The sequence below is a fragment of the Oryctolagus cuniculus genome, chromosome 1, assembly GCF_051225735.1.
Source record: "Oryctolagus cuniculus isolate XC-2025 breed Fujian yellow rabbit chromosome 1, ASM5122573v1, whole genome shotgun sequence".
Lineage (NCBI taxonomy): Eukaryota > Metazoa > Chordata > Mammalia > Lagomorpha > Leporidae > Oryctolagus > Oryctolagus cuniculus.
The window spans coordinates 2,336,481-2,353,591 of record NC_142867.1 but is presented as its reverse complement, the minus strand read 5'-3'; the positions used below and the strand labels follow the sequence as shown (position 1 = coordinate 2,353,591).

At 61.8% G+C, this 17,111-nt stretch overlaps 1 protein-coding gene and 1 long non-coding RNA gene across 18 annotated transcripts in view; one reads left to right on the top strand and one right to left on the bottom strand.

Annotated features, from left to right (window-relative positions):
• Window positions 1–17,111, top strand: part of SHANK2 (SH3 and multiple ankyrin repeat domains 2) — a 390,809-nt gene that overhangs the window by 312,835 nt on the left and 60,863 nt on the right. The window lies entirely within an intron of this gene.
• LOC149128239 (uncharacterized) lies at window positions 8,193–11,656 on the bottom strand. The gene is made up of 3 exons (XR_016212186.1): window positions 11,187–11,656; window positions 9,450–9,591; window positions 8,193–8,861 (listed from the first exon to the last, which is right to left on the bottom strand). It is a non-coding gene; the product is annotated as an uncharacterized LOC149128239 (long non-coding RNA).

Genomic DNA, 17,111 nt, shown 5'->3' with positions numbered 1-17,111 from the left:
TGGGGAAAGCAGGCCGTGGTGGGCGGAGCTGTGACTGCCTCTGCTGTGTGACCCTGAGCTGGTCACTCAGCCTCTCTGGTCAGTCCAGCAGGGGCACTGCGGCTGCTTAGCTCTCCCACGAACACGGGGATGGAGCTGGCACTCAACGCTTCTTTCTGAAAGGGGCTCAGTCTGCAGCCCAAGGAAAAAAACCCCAGTGCCTCTCCCTGGCCACCTGCTGGCTGGGGCCCCACACCCGCCAGGTGGCGATGATGCTGAGAGCCGCTGTCTGGTGGCAGATGGCCGCGTGCCCGTGTGAGTTGGGAGCTGCTGGTTCCTCCCGGGACAGCAGGGAGCAGGTGCAGTGTCCAGCAGTCCTGAGCCGGCTCGTGCGGCTCCACAGAGTCTGCGAGGAGGTGTGTTCTCCCCAGGGGGCTGGTTTATCAATCTCCTCGGGCCCGTGGTCCGCGTCCCAGCCAGAGTGGGGCACCCAGGGGAGGAACCCCAGCCTGGCCAGGACACGTGCCCCTCCCTCTGGGGCCAAGGCCCGAGAGCCAAGTGTGGCTTCCAGATTCCTGCCAAACCTGCCGCCCGGCCAGCGCCTCTCCTCCGTCAGAGCTGCAATTGTGGACGCCACATGTGGGACGGGAACCCGAGCCTTGAGCTGAGAACCTCGGGGGAGCAAAGCTGAGCGGAGCTGCCCGCCCCCCGCACCTGCCACCCGGCCCTCCCGAGCCTGCCACCCCGCCCTCCCCCACCTGCCACCCCATCCCGCCCTCCCACACCTGCCACCACCCCACCCCGCCCTCCCCCACCTGCCACCCCATCCCGCCCTCCCACACCTGCCACCACCCCACCCCGCCCTCCCCCACCTGCCACCCCGCCCTCCCCCACCTGCCACCCTGCCCTCCCCCACCTGCCACCACCCCACCCCGCCCTCCCACACCTGCCACCCCGCCCTCCCCCACCTGCCCACCGCCCTCCTGCACCTGCCCACCGCCCCACCCCGCCCTCCCGCACCTGCCCACTGCCCCATCCTGCCCTCCCACACCTGCCTGCTGCCTGGCCACTGCCGCCAGACCCAGCACTGGGGCTGAGGCTGGAGGAGCGCCGGGCACCAGGAATGGAGAATGTCCCATCTCAGCACTGCCCCTGGGCCACCTCCTGGCCACTGATGAGGTCCTGGGGGCCATGCAGGGGCCAGGGCGTGGAGCTGGGCCTCAGGGCTGCGCAACTCCAGGAGGTGGTCCTGGCAGGCACCGGCGGCTGTGGCACGTGGGGAGCTGGTGGTCAGTGCAAAGATGGAGGAGCCAGGGTTCTAGGACTTTGGGTGCCAAGCGTGGGCCGGGACCCACGGCCTCAGATGACCTGGGAGCTGCTCAGGAACGCAGGGCTCGGCCCCACACTGGGAGGGCTGGCAAGGTGCCCACGTCCTGCATCGGCACCCCAGAGCTGTGTGTCCCGGGGTCCCTGGGGACTGGAGGAGTCTCTTGGCTAGAAAGGGTGGAGGGAGGTGGTCAAAGGAGCCGGAAAAGCCCGTGCAGGGGCCCTGAGGCTGCCCTCAGGAGAACCGAGAACAGCAGCGGAGGTTTCCTACTCCAGGGAGCCGTGGTCTCCAGACGGGTCTTGGGGCAGTGTCAGGGCGGTTCCCAGCGACCCTGCAGCTGCTCCAACCAAGAGCCTTGGCAGTAGCAGCCCCAGCCTGCTGTCCCGGTCAGGGCCGCCCCGTCCCCCGGTGGTCCCCCCAGGGCTCCTCCCCGGTGCTGCTCCACGCACCTCCTCGTCCCGGGCAGGGGAGACTGGTTAATCCTTCCAGAAGGGTCCTTTGCGCCCTGTGCTCCCTCCTGCTGGCTTCACACCTCCCTCGGAGGAGGACGTGGGGGACAGGAACAGCTGCATCTTCTATATAGTTGCAAGCAGGGGTATGGCTTTGGAGCTGGCGGGACCACAGGGGGCTGACTGCCACCTCCCTGTCTCACTGTCCCCTGCCCTGGCTCAAGGAAAGCAGGCACCCCAAAGAGGAGGAGGTGCGCGTCCTCCGGTTGTTGTCTGTAAGGCGGGCGTGTGGGGGCCAACCCACACAGGCTGCCCGAGAATCCAGTGGTTCCTCAGTGTGACCTCCGTGGGTGTGCTGCTGTGTGCGGACGCTCATACGTGGCATTCTGTGTGGAAGGTGGCACATGCACGTGTGTGTGATTGGCTAATGCATCACACTCGGATATACATGTGTGTGACAGGCTAATGACGTGTACACATGATGGGGTAATGTATCATGTGTGCTGTGTGTATGTGTGATGGGCTAATGTATCACACTTGATGGATACACATGTGTGTGTCAGGCTAATGCATCATACATGATGGATGTATACATAGGAGGTAGTGAATTACATGTGAGGTGTGCGTGTATGTGATTAATGCATCATCATACATGATGTATACATGTATCATGCATGATGTATGCATGTGGTGGGGTGATGTGTCATACACGATAGATGTGTGCATGTGATAGAGTAATGTGTCATACATGGTGTATGCATGTGATGGGGTAGTGTGTCATACATGAGGCATGCTGTGATGGGTGATGTGTCATACATGATAGATGTGTGCACGTGATGGGGTAATGCATCACGTGTGAGGTGTATGTGTGATGGCTGATGCGTGACATGTGATGTGTACGCGTGTGTGACCTTGAGCGAGTTTCTCTGCCTCTGTCCTGGCCTCGTGGTGACACCCACTAGGAATGACTGTCCCCACTGAGCGCAAGTCTGCAGCAGCGATGAAAGCAGCCGTGTTCCTCTACTTGACGTGTTCTCACTCAGGCAGTCAGGCAGGAACAACTTCCCAGCCTGGGAACGTGCCGCCAGGCCACAGGCAGGGAACAGGGACCTGGGCAAACGGGGTGGGGCGTGCGAGGGCCTCCTGGAGGAGGTGGCACTTTGACTGTAACCTGGATAAGGGCTGAGCCCGGTGATGTTCACAGCCAAGCACCACAGGCAGGGAAGAGGGGCCTAAGGCGGCCTGCGCTGCGTTCCCGAGTGGAGGGAGGGCAGCGCCTCAGGGCGATGCTGTGCAGGGACGGGGTGTGGAGGGGGTGGGGAGGGGCGTCGGGTGTGGTGACAGGTGTGGCTTGCTGTCTGTGCCTGGACCCTTGTGGTGGCCTCAGCCACCGTGACGATTTCCCCCCTGCACCTGGAAGTTACTGGCTCAGCAAGGCGCACTGTGGGGGGTCCTCGGCTCTGAGGGGCCCCCCATGCCCCCCCGTGCCCCCCTGTGGCTTTCCTCGCTGGGCCGCGGTCTCTCGGCAGAGCTTGCCATTGCCCGTCCTCCCACTGCCGGCTACGCCCGTGTTCCAGGAGGACCTGCTCCTGGCGCGTCCACGTGCCTGGCAGGCTCCGCTGGGCCACACTGCATCCCCCTGGCCGTGGGGGATTCTGCCCTCCTGTGAGCAGAAAGGGCCTTTGTCCATTCCCTAGAGCCACGGGCCAAGCGCATCTCCGCCTGGAGGTGATGCGTCCCGTGTGTTGATATTGTACGTGAAGCAGACGCTGTGAATTTACTGGGGCGTGATTTTCCCATACAGTAAGCTGATGGGATGTGCAGGCGGCTTATCTGTCCGTGCACATCCATCGGTGTTTCCTGCCATCGCCAAGTGCAGTGACTTCCACGTCGCAATGCTGAGAGTCGGGGAGGACAGGGAGGACCCTGCCCTGCTCTCCTGGGCCACATGTTGCCCCCGGGTGAACCTACGCCCCACACCACCCCTAGCAGGTCGTGGTCCTCACCGCCACCCCCATGCCCATCGTCCTGGTCACCTTCTGCTTCCCATGACTGAGCAGCTGTGTTCAGAGTACCCGCGTGTGTGAGCAGGGGCCGGCGGGAGCCAAGCGTCTGGCTCCAGGGGCTGGCGGCACAGGGCTCTCCGCGGTGGAACCTGCCAGACCTGGGTGGCGTCAGGCTGCAAGGCCACAGCTGCACTCACCGCCGTGGCCCAGACCTGCTGGGTTCCGCCAGTGGTGTGGCCTTCAACGGTTTTCCCTGGCCCGTAATTTGCATTTCCCGATGGCGAGCGTGGACTGGGGCTGCTTTTCCTGCGTCTCCGGGCCATCTGCGGCCCCTTTCTGAGACGCACTCCTCGCCACCCTCGGGGTGGGGGGTGCCTGTCTCGCTCTGACCGATGCCCCTCGTGCACTCTGTTTGATAACCTCCGCGTCTTGACTTTCTGTGGCAGGCAGTTCCCCGTTTAAAGTGGCGGGATTCAGCCAGCTTGTGACTTTGCATCTTGTTTACGAACTTTTCTACTTAAAGGTCACAAAGCTGTCTTCTTACCCCATTTTCTAGGAGGTCAGTGTGTTTGCCTGGCCCCGTGAGGTCTAGCCCGAGCATTCAGGGATCTTGCGTGTGCGTGGGGTGAGGTAGGGATGCACCCTCGTGTTTTTCTCCCGTCCACCACTTGGCCTCCATGTTTGTGGCATCAGACACCTCTCTCCGAGCTCCACGGAGGAACAAAGCTCCCTGGCGCAGGTGCCAGCGCCTTCCGGGCCCTGTCCCGGCCTCTCTGGATGCCACTTCCCTTCCCTCTGATCACAGCCCCGAGCTGCCCAGGGTCAGGCCAGGATCCGTGCCTCATTGCTCTTCCGTGGGTTCATTAAAACTGGTCAGCATTGCCTCAACCCGGAATACATAGGCTGGGAGATTTGCAACGTTGTATTCAGATCCAACTGTGTGACCACTTCCGTAAGGTCTCTCAAACAGGCTTCGGAAGCACCCCTTAAAGACCTTCGCACCCCTCCCGGATCCGTTCTTCCGTAGCCATGGTGACTTCACGGTGCGTCTTCCAAAATCCACTGACTTTTGCTGGCACACGGTGTAGTGGGCGCCTTGCTGGACTCATTAATCTCCACCTTCCCCTGCCACTGTCCCGAGTCTGTCTCCCTCTCACCTGCAGGGCGGTGTTGGACAGAGGTCGTCCTGCTCCGTGGCGCACCTGCTGACGGTGGCGTTTCGGACACACGACCTCGGTGCTCATGGAAGCTCAGCTCCTTCGCAGTGTGCCAGGGGGACACGCGGCTTCCCCGAGCGCTCTGCCTCGTTTGCGCGGATCGCATGATGTTGCTAATTGAATGCATGAATTGGTTTTTCCGCTGGCGTCAGCTTTGTTGTACGTTGCTGGATTCCACTTGCTATTGTCTGGTTGGGGTTTTGACATCTGGGTTGGCGAGTGAGAGTTGGGCCCTCTCTGATATGCCGGCCGCGCACCGGGGAGTGGGGCTGGGTGGTCCCCTGTTTCTCCGCAGGCCAAAGCTCGGGTTAGGATCAGTCCTCCTGCCCTCGCGGGCAGCCCTGCTCAGAAACAGTGTACAGCTTCCGGCTCCGCTCCTTTCAGCATCTAGGACCCTGTGGGCATTTCTTCTCTTAGGGCCACTGGGGCCAACTTCCGGTCCGTGTTACCTCCTCCCCCTCGTCTACTCTGCGCTGCCGTCACCCACCCCCTCCCCAGCCTGGCACAGCCGCCCCAAGGTCCTTGTGTGCCATTGTATGTTGCTCGGCAAACGCACGGTGGGGGCTGGGTGCCCTTGCTGCCCCCCCCACAGCTGGAAGTGGGGTCCACTTCCCTGGTCCCCACACACCTCCTGCTGGCTCTGGACTCACCAGGGTTCCAGCTGGCCTGGCTCATGGCTGGACTCTGGACGGGCCTCCCACAGGGCGCCCACAGAAGCATCTCCTGACCTCAGGGCCAGGTGTTGTGCGGACGGGATGTGCTGACCGCCAGGAGCCGGGCAGGCTCACCGGGTCTGGGGGTGAACAGAAGGCTTCCGCAGAGGGAGGGGCAGTGACAGCTCCGACAGGGCCTGAGGGTGAAGGAAAACCTCCTACCCCTGCTGGTACCGGCCTCACTGTCAGCCTCACATGGGACTGTCTTTTTAAAGATTTATTTATTTAGGGCCGGCGCCGTGGCTCAATAGGCTAATCCTCCACCTTGCGGCGCCGGCACACCGGGTTCTAGTCCCGGTCGGGGCGCCGGATTCTGTCCCGGTTGCCCCTCTTCCAGGCCAGCTCTCTGCTATGGCCAGGGAGTGCAGTGGAGGATGGCCCAGGTGCTTGGGCCCTGCACCCCATGGGAGACCAGGAAAAAGCACCTGGATCCTGGCTCCTGCCATCGGATCAGCGCGGTGCGCCGGCTGCAGCGGCGGCCATTGGAGGGTGAACCAACGGCAAAAGGAAGACCTTTCTCTCTGTCTCTCTCTCACTGTCCACTCTGCCTGTCAAAAAAAAAAAAAAAAAAAAAAGATTTATTTATTTGTTTGAAAGGCAGAGTTTCAGAAAGAGAGGGAGAAAGGGAGGGGGAGAGAGAGAGAGAGAGAGAGAGAGAGAGAGAGAGATCCCTCTCCGGTTCACTCCCCAGATGGTCACAACAGCCAAGGCTGGACCTGCCGGGAGCCAGGAACTCCATCCGGGTCTCCCACATGGGTGCCGGGGCCCAAGCACTTGGGCCGTCCTCGGCTGCCTTCCCAGGCGCGTGAGCAGGGAGCTGGATTGGAAGCGGAGCAGTGTGCTCGTGTGTGGGATTCTGGCGTGGCAGGCGGCAGCCAAGCCCGCTGTGCCAGAGCGCTGGCTGCTCGGAACTTGCAAAGCCACGGTCTGGGGGCTCCCTCGGCTGCCCTGCGCCTCCTGCACACCAGCAGCCCCTGGCGTCCTCGTGGTTGTTTCGGTGTCTGTGCCGTGCATAGAACACACGCGGAGGAAGCCAGGGCAGAGGGCAGGTCGGGAGGGAGGCCCAGGGCGGGGAACACCCAGCAGGCACCAAGCCTGACATTGCTGCCAGAGCACCCTGAGGTCGTCAGCCCCGCGTGTGTCACATGGGGTAGCATGCCCCCCACCCCCACCGCTGTCCACCTGAGCAACAGGTGTGTGCATGCTCAGCTGTCTCCAGCGGGCAGAGGGTGTCTGCTGTGGGTTTTCAACGTGGGTACGGAATGCAGGCACCGCTGGGCCCCTTGTGGTGGCAGACGGTTAAGCCACTGCCGGTGACACCAACATCTCATACAAGCTGCTCCACTTCCAATCCAGCTCTCTGCTGTGGCCTGGGAAAGCAGCAGGAGGTGGCCCAAGTACTGGGCCCCTGCACCCAACATGAGACCCGAATGGCCAGGCTCCTGCTTTGGCCTGGCCCAGCCCTACTCATTGCAGCCATTTGGGGAGTGAGCCAGTGGATGGAAGATCTGTCTGTCTGTCTGTCTGTCTGTCTGTCTCTCTCTCTCTCTGTCATTTTACCTGTCAAATAAGTAAAACAAATCTTTAAAAATGAATTGAGGCCCCCCACAGACAGAGGCTCCTCTGCTGGTCCTGTGTCTGTGGCCCTGGGCACAGAGGCCCCCAGGAGCCCCCAGGTCAGGTGAGAGCCCAGCTCCAGGCAGACCCTGACCACCCGAGCACCCGGGATCTCGGGGGAAGGGGAACTGCCCTGAACAGGCGGGCAGAGCCCACGCTTCCGTGTGCCATGCGTGGCAGCAGGGACTCTGGGCGCGTGTTTGCCCGGAGGACGCAGATGAGGCGGCCAGAAGCCATGGCCCCGGGGAGTGGCCCTGCCAGGCCCTCCACGCCCATTCTAGGATTCTGCTCAGACATCCCTGCTCCTGTGACGCCCTGAGGTCCACGGAGCTCAGCACGGCCGGGGGCGTGGGCCCAGGAGGCACCTCTGGTTGCCACCTTCCCTCACCCTCCCAGCGCCCTGGGGCTCCAGGCTGGGCTCGGAGCTGCTCTGCCTCCCCCGGGGTGTAATCTGGGCACAGAAGCTGTGCTGTCCTCAGGGCTGGCAGGAGAGAATGGCCCTGAGCCAGGCGGGGGGCTCCCCGTGGGCCCCAGAGCCACAGCCCAGAGATAAGAGCCGGCCTTTGAAACAAGCCTCCGCCACATCACAAATGCGTTTATTAAATTACGAGTTGCCGCAGATGGTGCTGTGTATTTTTAACAAGCACGAGTGGGCTCAGCTGCAGGAGCCATGGCGGGGGTGGGGGCGGGGGGGAGCTGGCACTGGGGCCCACCTGGCCACCTGGTGCCTGGAGCCTACCCCAGGGACCACCAGAGACACCTGCCAGTGGCTTTGCCTGTGCCTTGGCCCAGAGCAGGCTCCAGGCACCGGGCAGTTGAAGGGGATGGGACCGGAACTTCCGGTGGCTGGGGCGGCTGAAGCCCCCACCTCCTCCCCAGCTGCTCACTCCTGAGCGTCCAGCCCACCTGGGCCGGCAGCAGGGGCTGCTGGCTCTTCCGCCAACTCCCAGCAGGAGCTGCTCCTCCCCAGAGAGGAGACAGCGCCCCCTGGAGGTCACTGGAAAGCAGAGACCACCAGGAAATGCACCAGAGCCCCAGCTCCCAGCCCTGGAGCTTCTTCAAGCCTGCTTTTAACCGACTCATCTGCTCCCTGTCTCACGTGCGCGTGGCACCAGGCTGGGGTCCGGCCACATCCTAGTGGCATCCACGCTTCCCTCCCTTCTGTGGCTGGGTGGCAGTGCACTGAGTGGACGCCGTGCGGGCAGGCGCTGTGGGGAGGCCCACTGAGGCACAGCACAACCGTGAAGAGCTCATTGGGGCAGACAGCAGTCACGGTCCAGGGCGCCAGGAGGAAAAAGCACTGTGGACTGAGTGGCCCCGGCTCAGCTGTGGGAGTCTTGTCCACAAGGGGATGGTGTTCAGAGATGACAGGGATCGGACATGGTCGTGGGGAGGCCAGTGCCCTGTGAGGAGAGGAAGCGACCCCATGTGAGGACTCCTGCCCCAGGCCGGAAGCGTGGGCACCCTGGTCGGCTCCTCCGGCCTCCAGCTCCGTGAAAAGGTGGCCAGCTTTTGGACAAGCCCCGGCTGTGGTCCTGGTGTGGCGGCCAAGGCTGAAACACAAGGTCCCACAGGCCAAGGTCAAATCCTGGCACGACCTTGGGCATCGCTGAACCCTGCCAATGAGGGCTCCCTTTTCCCAGCGCCGAGGTGGTGACAGCAGTGGACCTGGCGACGTGGGCCCAGGGCCCTTGCAGGAGGACCCTTGCCGTGTGGAGGGCCAGGAGCAGGGTAGAGGGACTCAGGCCCCGCAGGACGCTTCTGGGGCCCTGGGAGGATGCGATTCGGGCCATGGTCATCAGGCTTTGAGCACTTATCCCACCTGCTCTGCCACCCTCCCAGCCTTGCAGGCTGAAGGCTGAAACTGCCCTGTGTCACCCGTGAGGAAACCAAGCTGCCACTGGGGGTGTGGAAGCCGGGGACGCGGCAACGCGGAGCCCTGTCCGGAGCAGGGCCGCTCGCACCTGCCCGCCGCTCAGGGTGCCAATGCCCCTCAGGCAGGTGGGGGAGGGGCATCCGGAGGCAGTGGTGGGAATTGTGGGGTGCCCAGGCAGAGACGCCCCAAGCCCTGGCTGTGGGGGATGTGACAGGGGCTCGGGAGTGAGTTGGCAGCATCAGGACCCCAGTCACACGATTCCCACCTCTCTCTGCGGGTGGGAGTGGATGGCAGCCCCTCTGGGGCTGTCCCGAGCCGTGGGCACCGCCCCGTCACGCCAGCACGGGCCTGAGCAGTGTCGTCGTCGCTGCTTCTGTCCAGGCAGAGGGACAAGGACTGTGGGGCCACTAGGGGAAGAGGAGCTGCACATTAGAGTCAGCCAGGAGACGGCCGGATTAGGCCCCACGGCAGGCGGTCAGCCATCGCAGAGCCAAGGGCCACGGAGGGGCCAGACGCTGATGCACCGTTTCAAGTGGGGTGCTCGGGGGTCCCTCACCCGTGGCTGCCAGGGACCCCTCTCGCTGTGACAGCACTCGCCCCTCTGGGGAGCTCCTTCTGCCTGCCATCACCCACACCTCTGCCTGCCTCCCCGTGGCCCGAACCCAACTGCGCCCCCAAGTCTCAGCTCCTGGACCCACAGCTCCCGGGGGAGGGAGGGCTGGCCCCGCTGGCTGGGCAGGAGCTGTGCTGGACAGCAGAGCAGACAGGCCCCAGATCTCCCCCTCTGCCATCTGCCCCGCCCGCTGAACTGTGGAATCGGTTGGGAATCTCGCAGTGATCCCACGAGCGATTGGCTTTTCCTGCCCACGCTGAGTCAGGCCCGTGGTGCTCTGGCAAAGTGCAGCGCCGAAGCTCGGGGCCCCCTGGTTAAAAGATCACAGCAGAGCCGAGGTTGCCGAGTTGCACATTCTTGGTCACCTGTGCTCCGCTGGAGACTGAGGGAGGGTGGACGTGACGGCTCCGCCGGCCCCGCCCTGGCCAGGGGTGCTGCCTGACCTGGGTGGGGGCCAGGAAAAGGCTGGGGCACCTTGCAGGGGAGCACCGATCCCCTGTATCCCCCAGATTCCGATACATGAATTTGAGGCCCCCAGTCCAGCCCTGCCTCCTCAGACCTGCTGGGTGCAGGGGTGACGTGGCCAGGGTCCCTAGACCAAATAACCAGCCCAGATCAGCCACGTGGGCACAGAAGGGAAGCAGTCCCGTCCTCCTCCGCCAATCGGACTAGAAACTTCCGTGGCTCCTTTGTCCTGAGGCTGAGCAGGTGGGATGCTGCAGTGACCTGTCACTCAAGCCACCTGCTGTGCAAAATGCAAGTTGTACCTGAGACCACTTCAGGGCCTCTGGCTGCATCCCCCCCCACCCCCCGTACCCGCACACACACCCGCTCAGAGACGCGCTGGCGACCTGGCGGTTCTGAGCAGTGACCTGGTCTGGGCTGGGAGTGTGCACTGTCTAGGGCGTGGCCACTTGAGACCTCTCCTGATGTCCTGATGACCTCACCCTCCTCGGCGAGCAGGGAGTGTGCCCTTCCTGAATCTGTCCCCCCGCCCCGCACCGGGGTGAAGTGCAAAGGGGTAACTGCCCGTCCCGTCTGTGTCGTGGGAGGCAGGGCAGCGAGTCTCCCGCAGCCTGCCATAGCTCCGAGTCTGAAGTGTGCTGCAGGCGTGGCCGGGGTGCAGGGCCCACCGGGGCAGGTGCGCCTGTGCAGGTCCCACCGGGGGCAGGTGCGCCTGTGCAGGTCCCACCAGGGCAGGTGCCCTGGTGCAGCGGCTCCTTCTCTGTGAAGTGGAGACTCAACACAGCGCCACGGAGCCCCTGAGACGGCTCCTCCTTCCCAGTCCCGGCGGCTGCGGGCCCAGAGCTGGGCGTGCAGAGCCGGTGCTCCCCAGGCCTCTCTCCTGGGCTGGCGGCGCCTCCTCCCCGTCTCCTCCCCTGGGTGTACCTGTGTCATCATCTCTGTCGCTCCCCCTCTTCGTGGAGGAACGACACAGGACCCTGCGCTGTTCTCTCGTCTGCTCGGCCCCCCCCGGGCTTGCTGCTGGTTCTTCCCGGGTTGGCTACTATCCCTTCCACCTCCGTGGAAGGGCAGTTCCCCCTGGCCGCATTCCCCACTTCCGCAGGGGAGCGGCACACCGCCGGCTTTCTCGGGGGCTGCACGGGTTCCCTTAGATGTTCCCCATAGATGTTCCTGGTGCATGCCGTTTCTCTCCTCCTTTATAGTCCTTCTCTGCCAATCCCAACTCGGCTGCCCACACGCCGAGTACGCTGCTCTCCAATCAGGAGCAAGTCCTACAGTTAATTGGTTGAACTGGAGGCAGCTGTGCGGAAGCTGTTTACTTCTCTCCCAGCGCCATGTTGTGGGAGAGCAGATGCATAGAATAAGTCTTAATTCGAGTAACTTAGTCTAGTCCGGATTGCTCCCCACACATCTCCTCTTCTCCCATGGGGTCAGGGCCCCCCAGCGACTTGCCTTCCATTGAATCCCCTCTTTCAAGGTCCTGTCTCCAAACAGAGCCACAGCTGAGGTCCTGGGGTCTCAGACTACAACCCAGGAACCTGAGGCCCCCAGTCCCACCCCACCCCGTCTCAGACCCGCCGGTGCAGGGGTGACATAGCCTGGGCCTCTGTCCCTGTGTGCTCAGACGGAGGGGGCCTGACCTGGGAACCTGGCAGCTCTCCCCCCTCACAGATGGCACATCCATCCCCGTCTGTGCCTCTCGGGCAGGGGAGGAGTGGGCCAGGGTGTGCAGGGCAGGGCTGCTCCCAGGCCAGGCACCGCACACGCATTGCCTGGCTCCAGTCAGAGGAGCAGCCTCCCATGGAGGAAACCCAGGCTGGAGGCAGGGGGAGGGTCCCAGCCAGGCCCAGCCCCTACAGCCTGCAGGTATGGTCCCTGCAGCCTCCCGATCTACTCACCAAGGCCAGCGCCCCGCCCTCAGCAGGGTGGCCCATTCCCGGGTCCCGCCCCCGCCTACCTACAGTGCCCGCGTCCCACTCGGTGCTGGTGCGTGGTTCCCGGTCACCCTTCCCGTTGCGTCCTCGTGAGGCTGTGAGTCATTCTTGGGGTGCTGGGCAGTGTGCGTCCCCATCTCGCTGAGGGGCGAGGCAGGCTCTGCAGTGACACGGGGCTGGGGCTGGGGGCGCCCCACAGCGGCCTCTGCTCGGCAGCTTCTCAGGCACCTGTGTGTCTCACAGGCTCCCGGGGACCTGTGCAGAGGTGGGGGCCCCTCCGCCGCTGCCCAGTGGCTCTTGCTCTCTGGACAGTGGACGGCAGTCCGGTCACGAGCACCCACAGGCTCCATGCCCTGCCCCCTTCGCGGCGGGGTGGGGTGGTGCAGACCTGTCCGGGGGCTCCACGGAGCCCGCAGAAGGGGAAGCCGAGGCGCTGGTCTGTGCCAGGCAGGCAGAGTCTGCATGCAGTGTGGTCTCTGGGCTCCGTGCACGGCACAAGGAGGCGACAGGGAGGGAACTCGCTGGCCAGGAGGTTCAGGGTCAGCGTTTTATGAGGCTGCCCACCCCTGCGGTTTGGGGAGGAGCCAGGACAAGGCTTTGCAGCGGCTGCGCCTCGTGACCATAATGGGGATACTTCTACCCCGTCCCAATTCACAGACATGTAAACTGAGGCCTGAGACGACTCCGTTGCCCCAACTCCTGTGTCCCCCGCGCCCCCACAGTGCACCACACCACACTGAGATCCAGACCCACGCCCTCTGCCCCAGAGGCCCCTGGGGCCAGCGTGTGCGTACAGAGACGCGTGGACCCAGAGTGGACTGGGCCAGCGAGCGAGTGAATGGGGACCACAGGGCATGGGGTCAAAAGCCACGGCACCAGGAGCAGGTGGGCTGGCCTGATCTGCTCCAGGACCCTGCTCCACTCTGTTGCTGGAGTGTGGGAGGGGACCCCGGCGACATTGGCCCCCTGTGGATGTAGTGTTGGTTTCCTCTGGTTCCCTTACTCGGCGCTCGGGTCTGAAGCCAGGAACCCTGAGATCCGGGGGCTGCATCTCAGGAAGGCCTTTGTGGGCGCCCACCACGGCAGAGGCAGCGCACGAAGGGACAGAGACACAGAGAGGCACTGCAGTCGGCCCTGCTAACCACTGCCCCGATCAGAGCATGGGGGTCAGCAAAGCCGCCAGACCTCACCCCCCTCTCATGTCACATTTAGTAATTTCATGATGTCAGAGTTTATGTATATATTTTTATTATCTTTCATTTTTTTATTTGACAGAGTTACAGACAGTGAGAGAGACAGAGAGAAAGGTCTTCCTTCCGCTGGTTCACCCCCCAAATGGATGCTATGGCCGGCGCTGCGCCGATCCAAAGCCAGGAGCCAGGTGCTTCTTCCTGGTCTCCCATGCGGGTGCAGGGCCCAAGCACCTGGGCCATCCTCCACTGCACTCCTGGGCCACAGCAGAGAGCTGGACTGGAAGAGGGGCAGCCGGGACTAGAACCCAGTGCCCATGTGGGATGCCGGTGCCGCAGGTGGAGGATTAACCAAGTGAGCCACGGCGCCAGGCCCTAGTTTTTATTTATATATATATATATATATATATATATATATATATATATATATATTTTTTTTTTTTTTTTTTTTTTTTTTTAAGATTTATTCAGGCCGGCGCCGCGGCTCACTAGGCTAATCCTCCGCCTTGCAGCGCCGGCACACCGGGTTCTAGTCCTGGTCGGGATGCCGGATTCTGTCTCGGTTGCCCCTCTTCCAGGCCAGCTCTCTGCTGTGGCCCGGGAGTGCAGTGGAGGATGGCCCAGGTGCTTGGGCCCTGCACCCCATGGGAGACCAGGAGAAGCACCTGGCTCCTGGCATCGGATCAGCGCGGTGCGCCAGCCGCAGTACGCCAACCGCGGCAGCCATTGGAGGGTGAACCAGCGGCAAAGGAAGACCTTTCTCTCTGTCTCTCTCTCTCACTGTCCACTCTGCCTGTCAAAAAAAAAAAAAAAAAAAAAAAGATTTAATCGTTTGAAAAGCAGAGCGATAGAGACATCTTCATTCTGCTGGTTCACTCCCTAGATGGCCATAGTAGTCAAGAGTGCCATCCAGGTCTCCCACATGGGTGCAGGTGCCCAAGCGCTTAGGCCGTCTTCGGATGCTGTCCCAGGCACATTAGCAGGGAGCAGGATCGAAAATGAAGCAGCCGGGTCTAGGACTAGGCGCTATTAATCTGCACCATGACATGTACCCAGTGGCAGTTTAATCTCAGTAGAGTCTGGGAGTGGCCATCCACACCCACTATGCACCAAAAGGGTTCTTCAGAGGCTGGGGCAGCCTGGGGTAGACAGCAGTACCCCGGAGAAAGGCCGCAGACACACCCAGGCTGATCGGGGCGGACCTCGGCCATCTCTCGTGGCTCAGCTGGTGATGAATGAGCCCTGGTAAACTGAGGCAGAGCCTGAGAAGGTTTGGGCAGGGGCCACTGCCAGTGCAGTGAGTCCTGAGGCCACAGATAGGAGGGGGCTGCCCCGTTCTCCCGCCACACACACAGGGGCTCGGCTGCCCCTCGGCCCTGGCGGGAGGGCAGTGGGCTCCCTGAGTGCTCAGACTGAGGCAGGGCGCGGCGCTGGCGCTGTGGTGCCACCCAGGCACTGCCGGGCCGCTGGGGACCGTGTCCCGCCCTCCCCCGGGAGGAGCACTTGGCCACGTCCCGGAGCGTGGGGCTGGGTTGGGGCCCAGAGCACGGGTCAGTGGCCCAGTGCCCCCCGTGCCCCGGAAGCAGCTGGGGGCTGCTGAGGGGCAGACGCGGGCCTGGGTCCTGCCTCCCTGAACTGGAAACCTGATCTGGCCGGGGGCGGGGGGCTGCCTGGAGGTCACCATCACATCTGGATGACAGACAGTGACTTGTATTCTGTCGTGACAATGACCCTGCCCCATTGGCATGTGCACGTGTGCACCACACGTACACAGACACGTACACACATACCTACAGACACACACACACACGTACACACATACCTACAGACACACACACACACGTACACACATACCTACAGACACACACACACGTACACACATACCTACAGACACATACACACATGCACACCGGCCAACACAGACACATACACACATGTACACACATACCTACAGACACATACACACACGTACACACATACCTACAGACACATACACACATGCACACCGGCCAACACAGACACATACACACATGTACACACATACCTACAGACACATACACACAGGTACACACATACCTACAGACACATACACACATGCACACCGGCCAACACAGACACATACACACATGTACACACATACCTACAGACACATACACACACGTACACACATACCTACAGACACATACACACATGCACACCGGCCAACACAGACACATACACACATGTACACACATACCTACAGACACATACACACAGGTACACACATACCTACAGACACATACACACATGCACACCGGCCAACACAGACACATACACACATGTACACACATACCTACAGACACATACACACACGTACACACATACCTACAGACACATACACACATGCACACCGGCCAACACAGACACATACACACATGTACACACATACCTACAGACACATACACACAGGTACACACATACCTACAGACACATACACACATGCACACCGGCCAACACAGACACATACACACATGTACACACATACCTACAGACACATACACACACGTACACACATACCTACAGACACATACACACATGCACACCGGCCAACACAGACACACACATGTGTACCATGCCTACACAGTCATACACGCATGCACAAATGCCTACACAGGCATGTACACACATGCACACTCACCTAGACACATGCACATGTGCACACATGCCTATACAGGTATGTACACATGTGTGCACACATGCCTACACAGACATGCACACATGTGCATACAGGCCTACACACATACACACATGCCTACACGTGAACACGTGTGCACGCACACCTACACAGATGCAGACACACATGTACACACATGCCTACACATACACATGTGTGCACATGCCTATATGCATGCACAGGTGTGCATATGCCTAATCATGTATGCACACACCTACACAGACACAGGCACACATGTGCACACAGGCCTACACACACACGTGTACATGCATGCCTACAGACACACACGTGCACACATGCCTACATAGACATGTACACATGTCCATGCACATACATGTGTACACGTGCCTACACATAGACACAGGTGTGCACATGCCTATGCACATGTGTGTACACACGCCTACAGAGACAGGTACACACGTGTGCACACAGCAGCATCTTGTGTGGTGCACTTCGTCTGGAGCCTTGTATCCTCCCTGAGTGGGGTCGCCTGGGGTCTCCCTGCATCCCTGGCTCGTCCATGCACTGCCGGCTGCCTCTGGGGCCTGGGGGGACCAGGGCTCAGTTAGCCTTCCCTCACTGGTGGCGTTGGGTTGCAGCCATGGACAGTCCTGTGTGAAGGCTTGCGCAGTCATGGTGGTGGGGCTGTTGCCTGCCTCCCCCCAGTGAATGCCTAGGAGAGGGAGGGCTGGGGCTGTGCAGACGCAGGTGACAAAAAGGCGCGGTCACCCTTTTGCCCACAGCGGCTGCACTGTTCCCAGTCCCTCGCTGGGAGTGCTCTGCACCCGACACATCACAGGTGCGTGTGGGCGGGGCCTCCTTGTGGCTGCAGTCCACGTGTCCCTGTGACGCTGGCATCGCCCGGTCCTGTGTTGTGTGAAGCCAGGCCTGCAGAGTTGTGGGGGCCCAGTGCCCTCCCCAGCCCCTCGTCTCTCCTCTTCCCGCCCATCTCAGCTCGGGCTGCACTGGAAGCCGGCGCTGCTGAGGCCGAGGTGTGCAGCTCCCCGCCGTG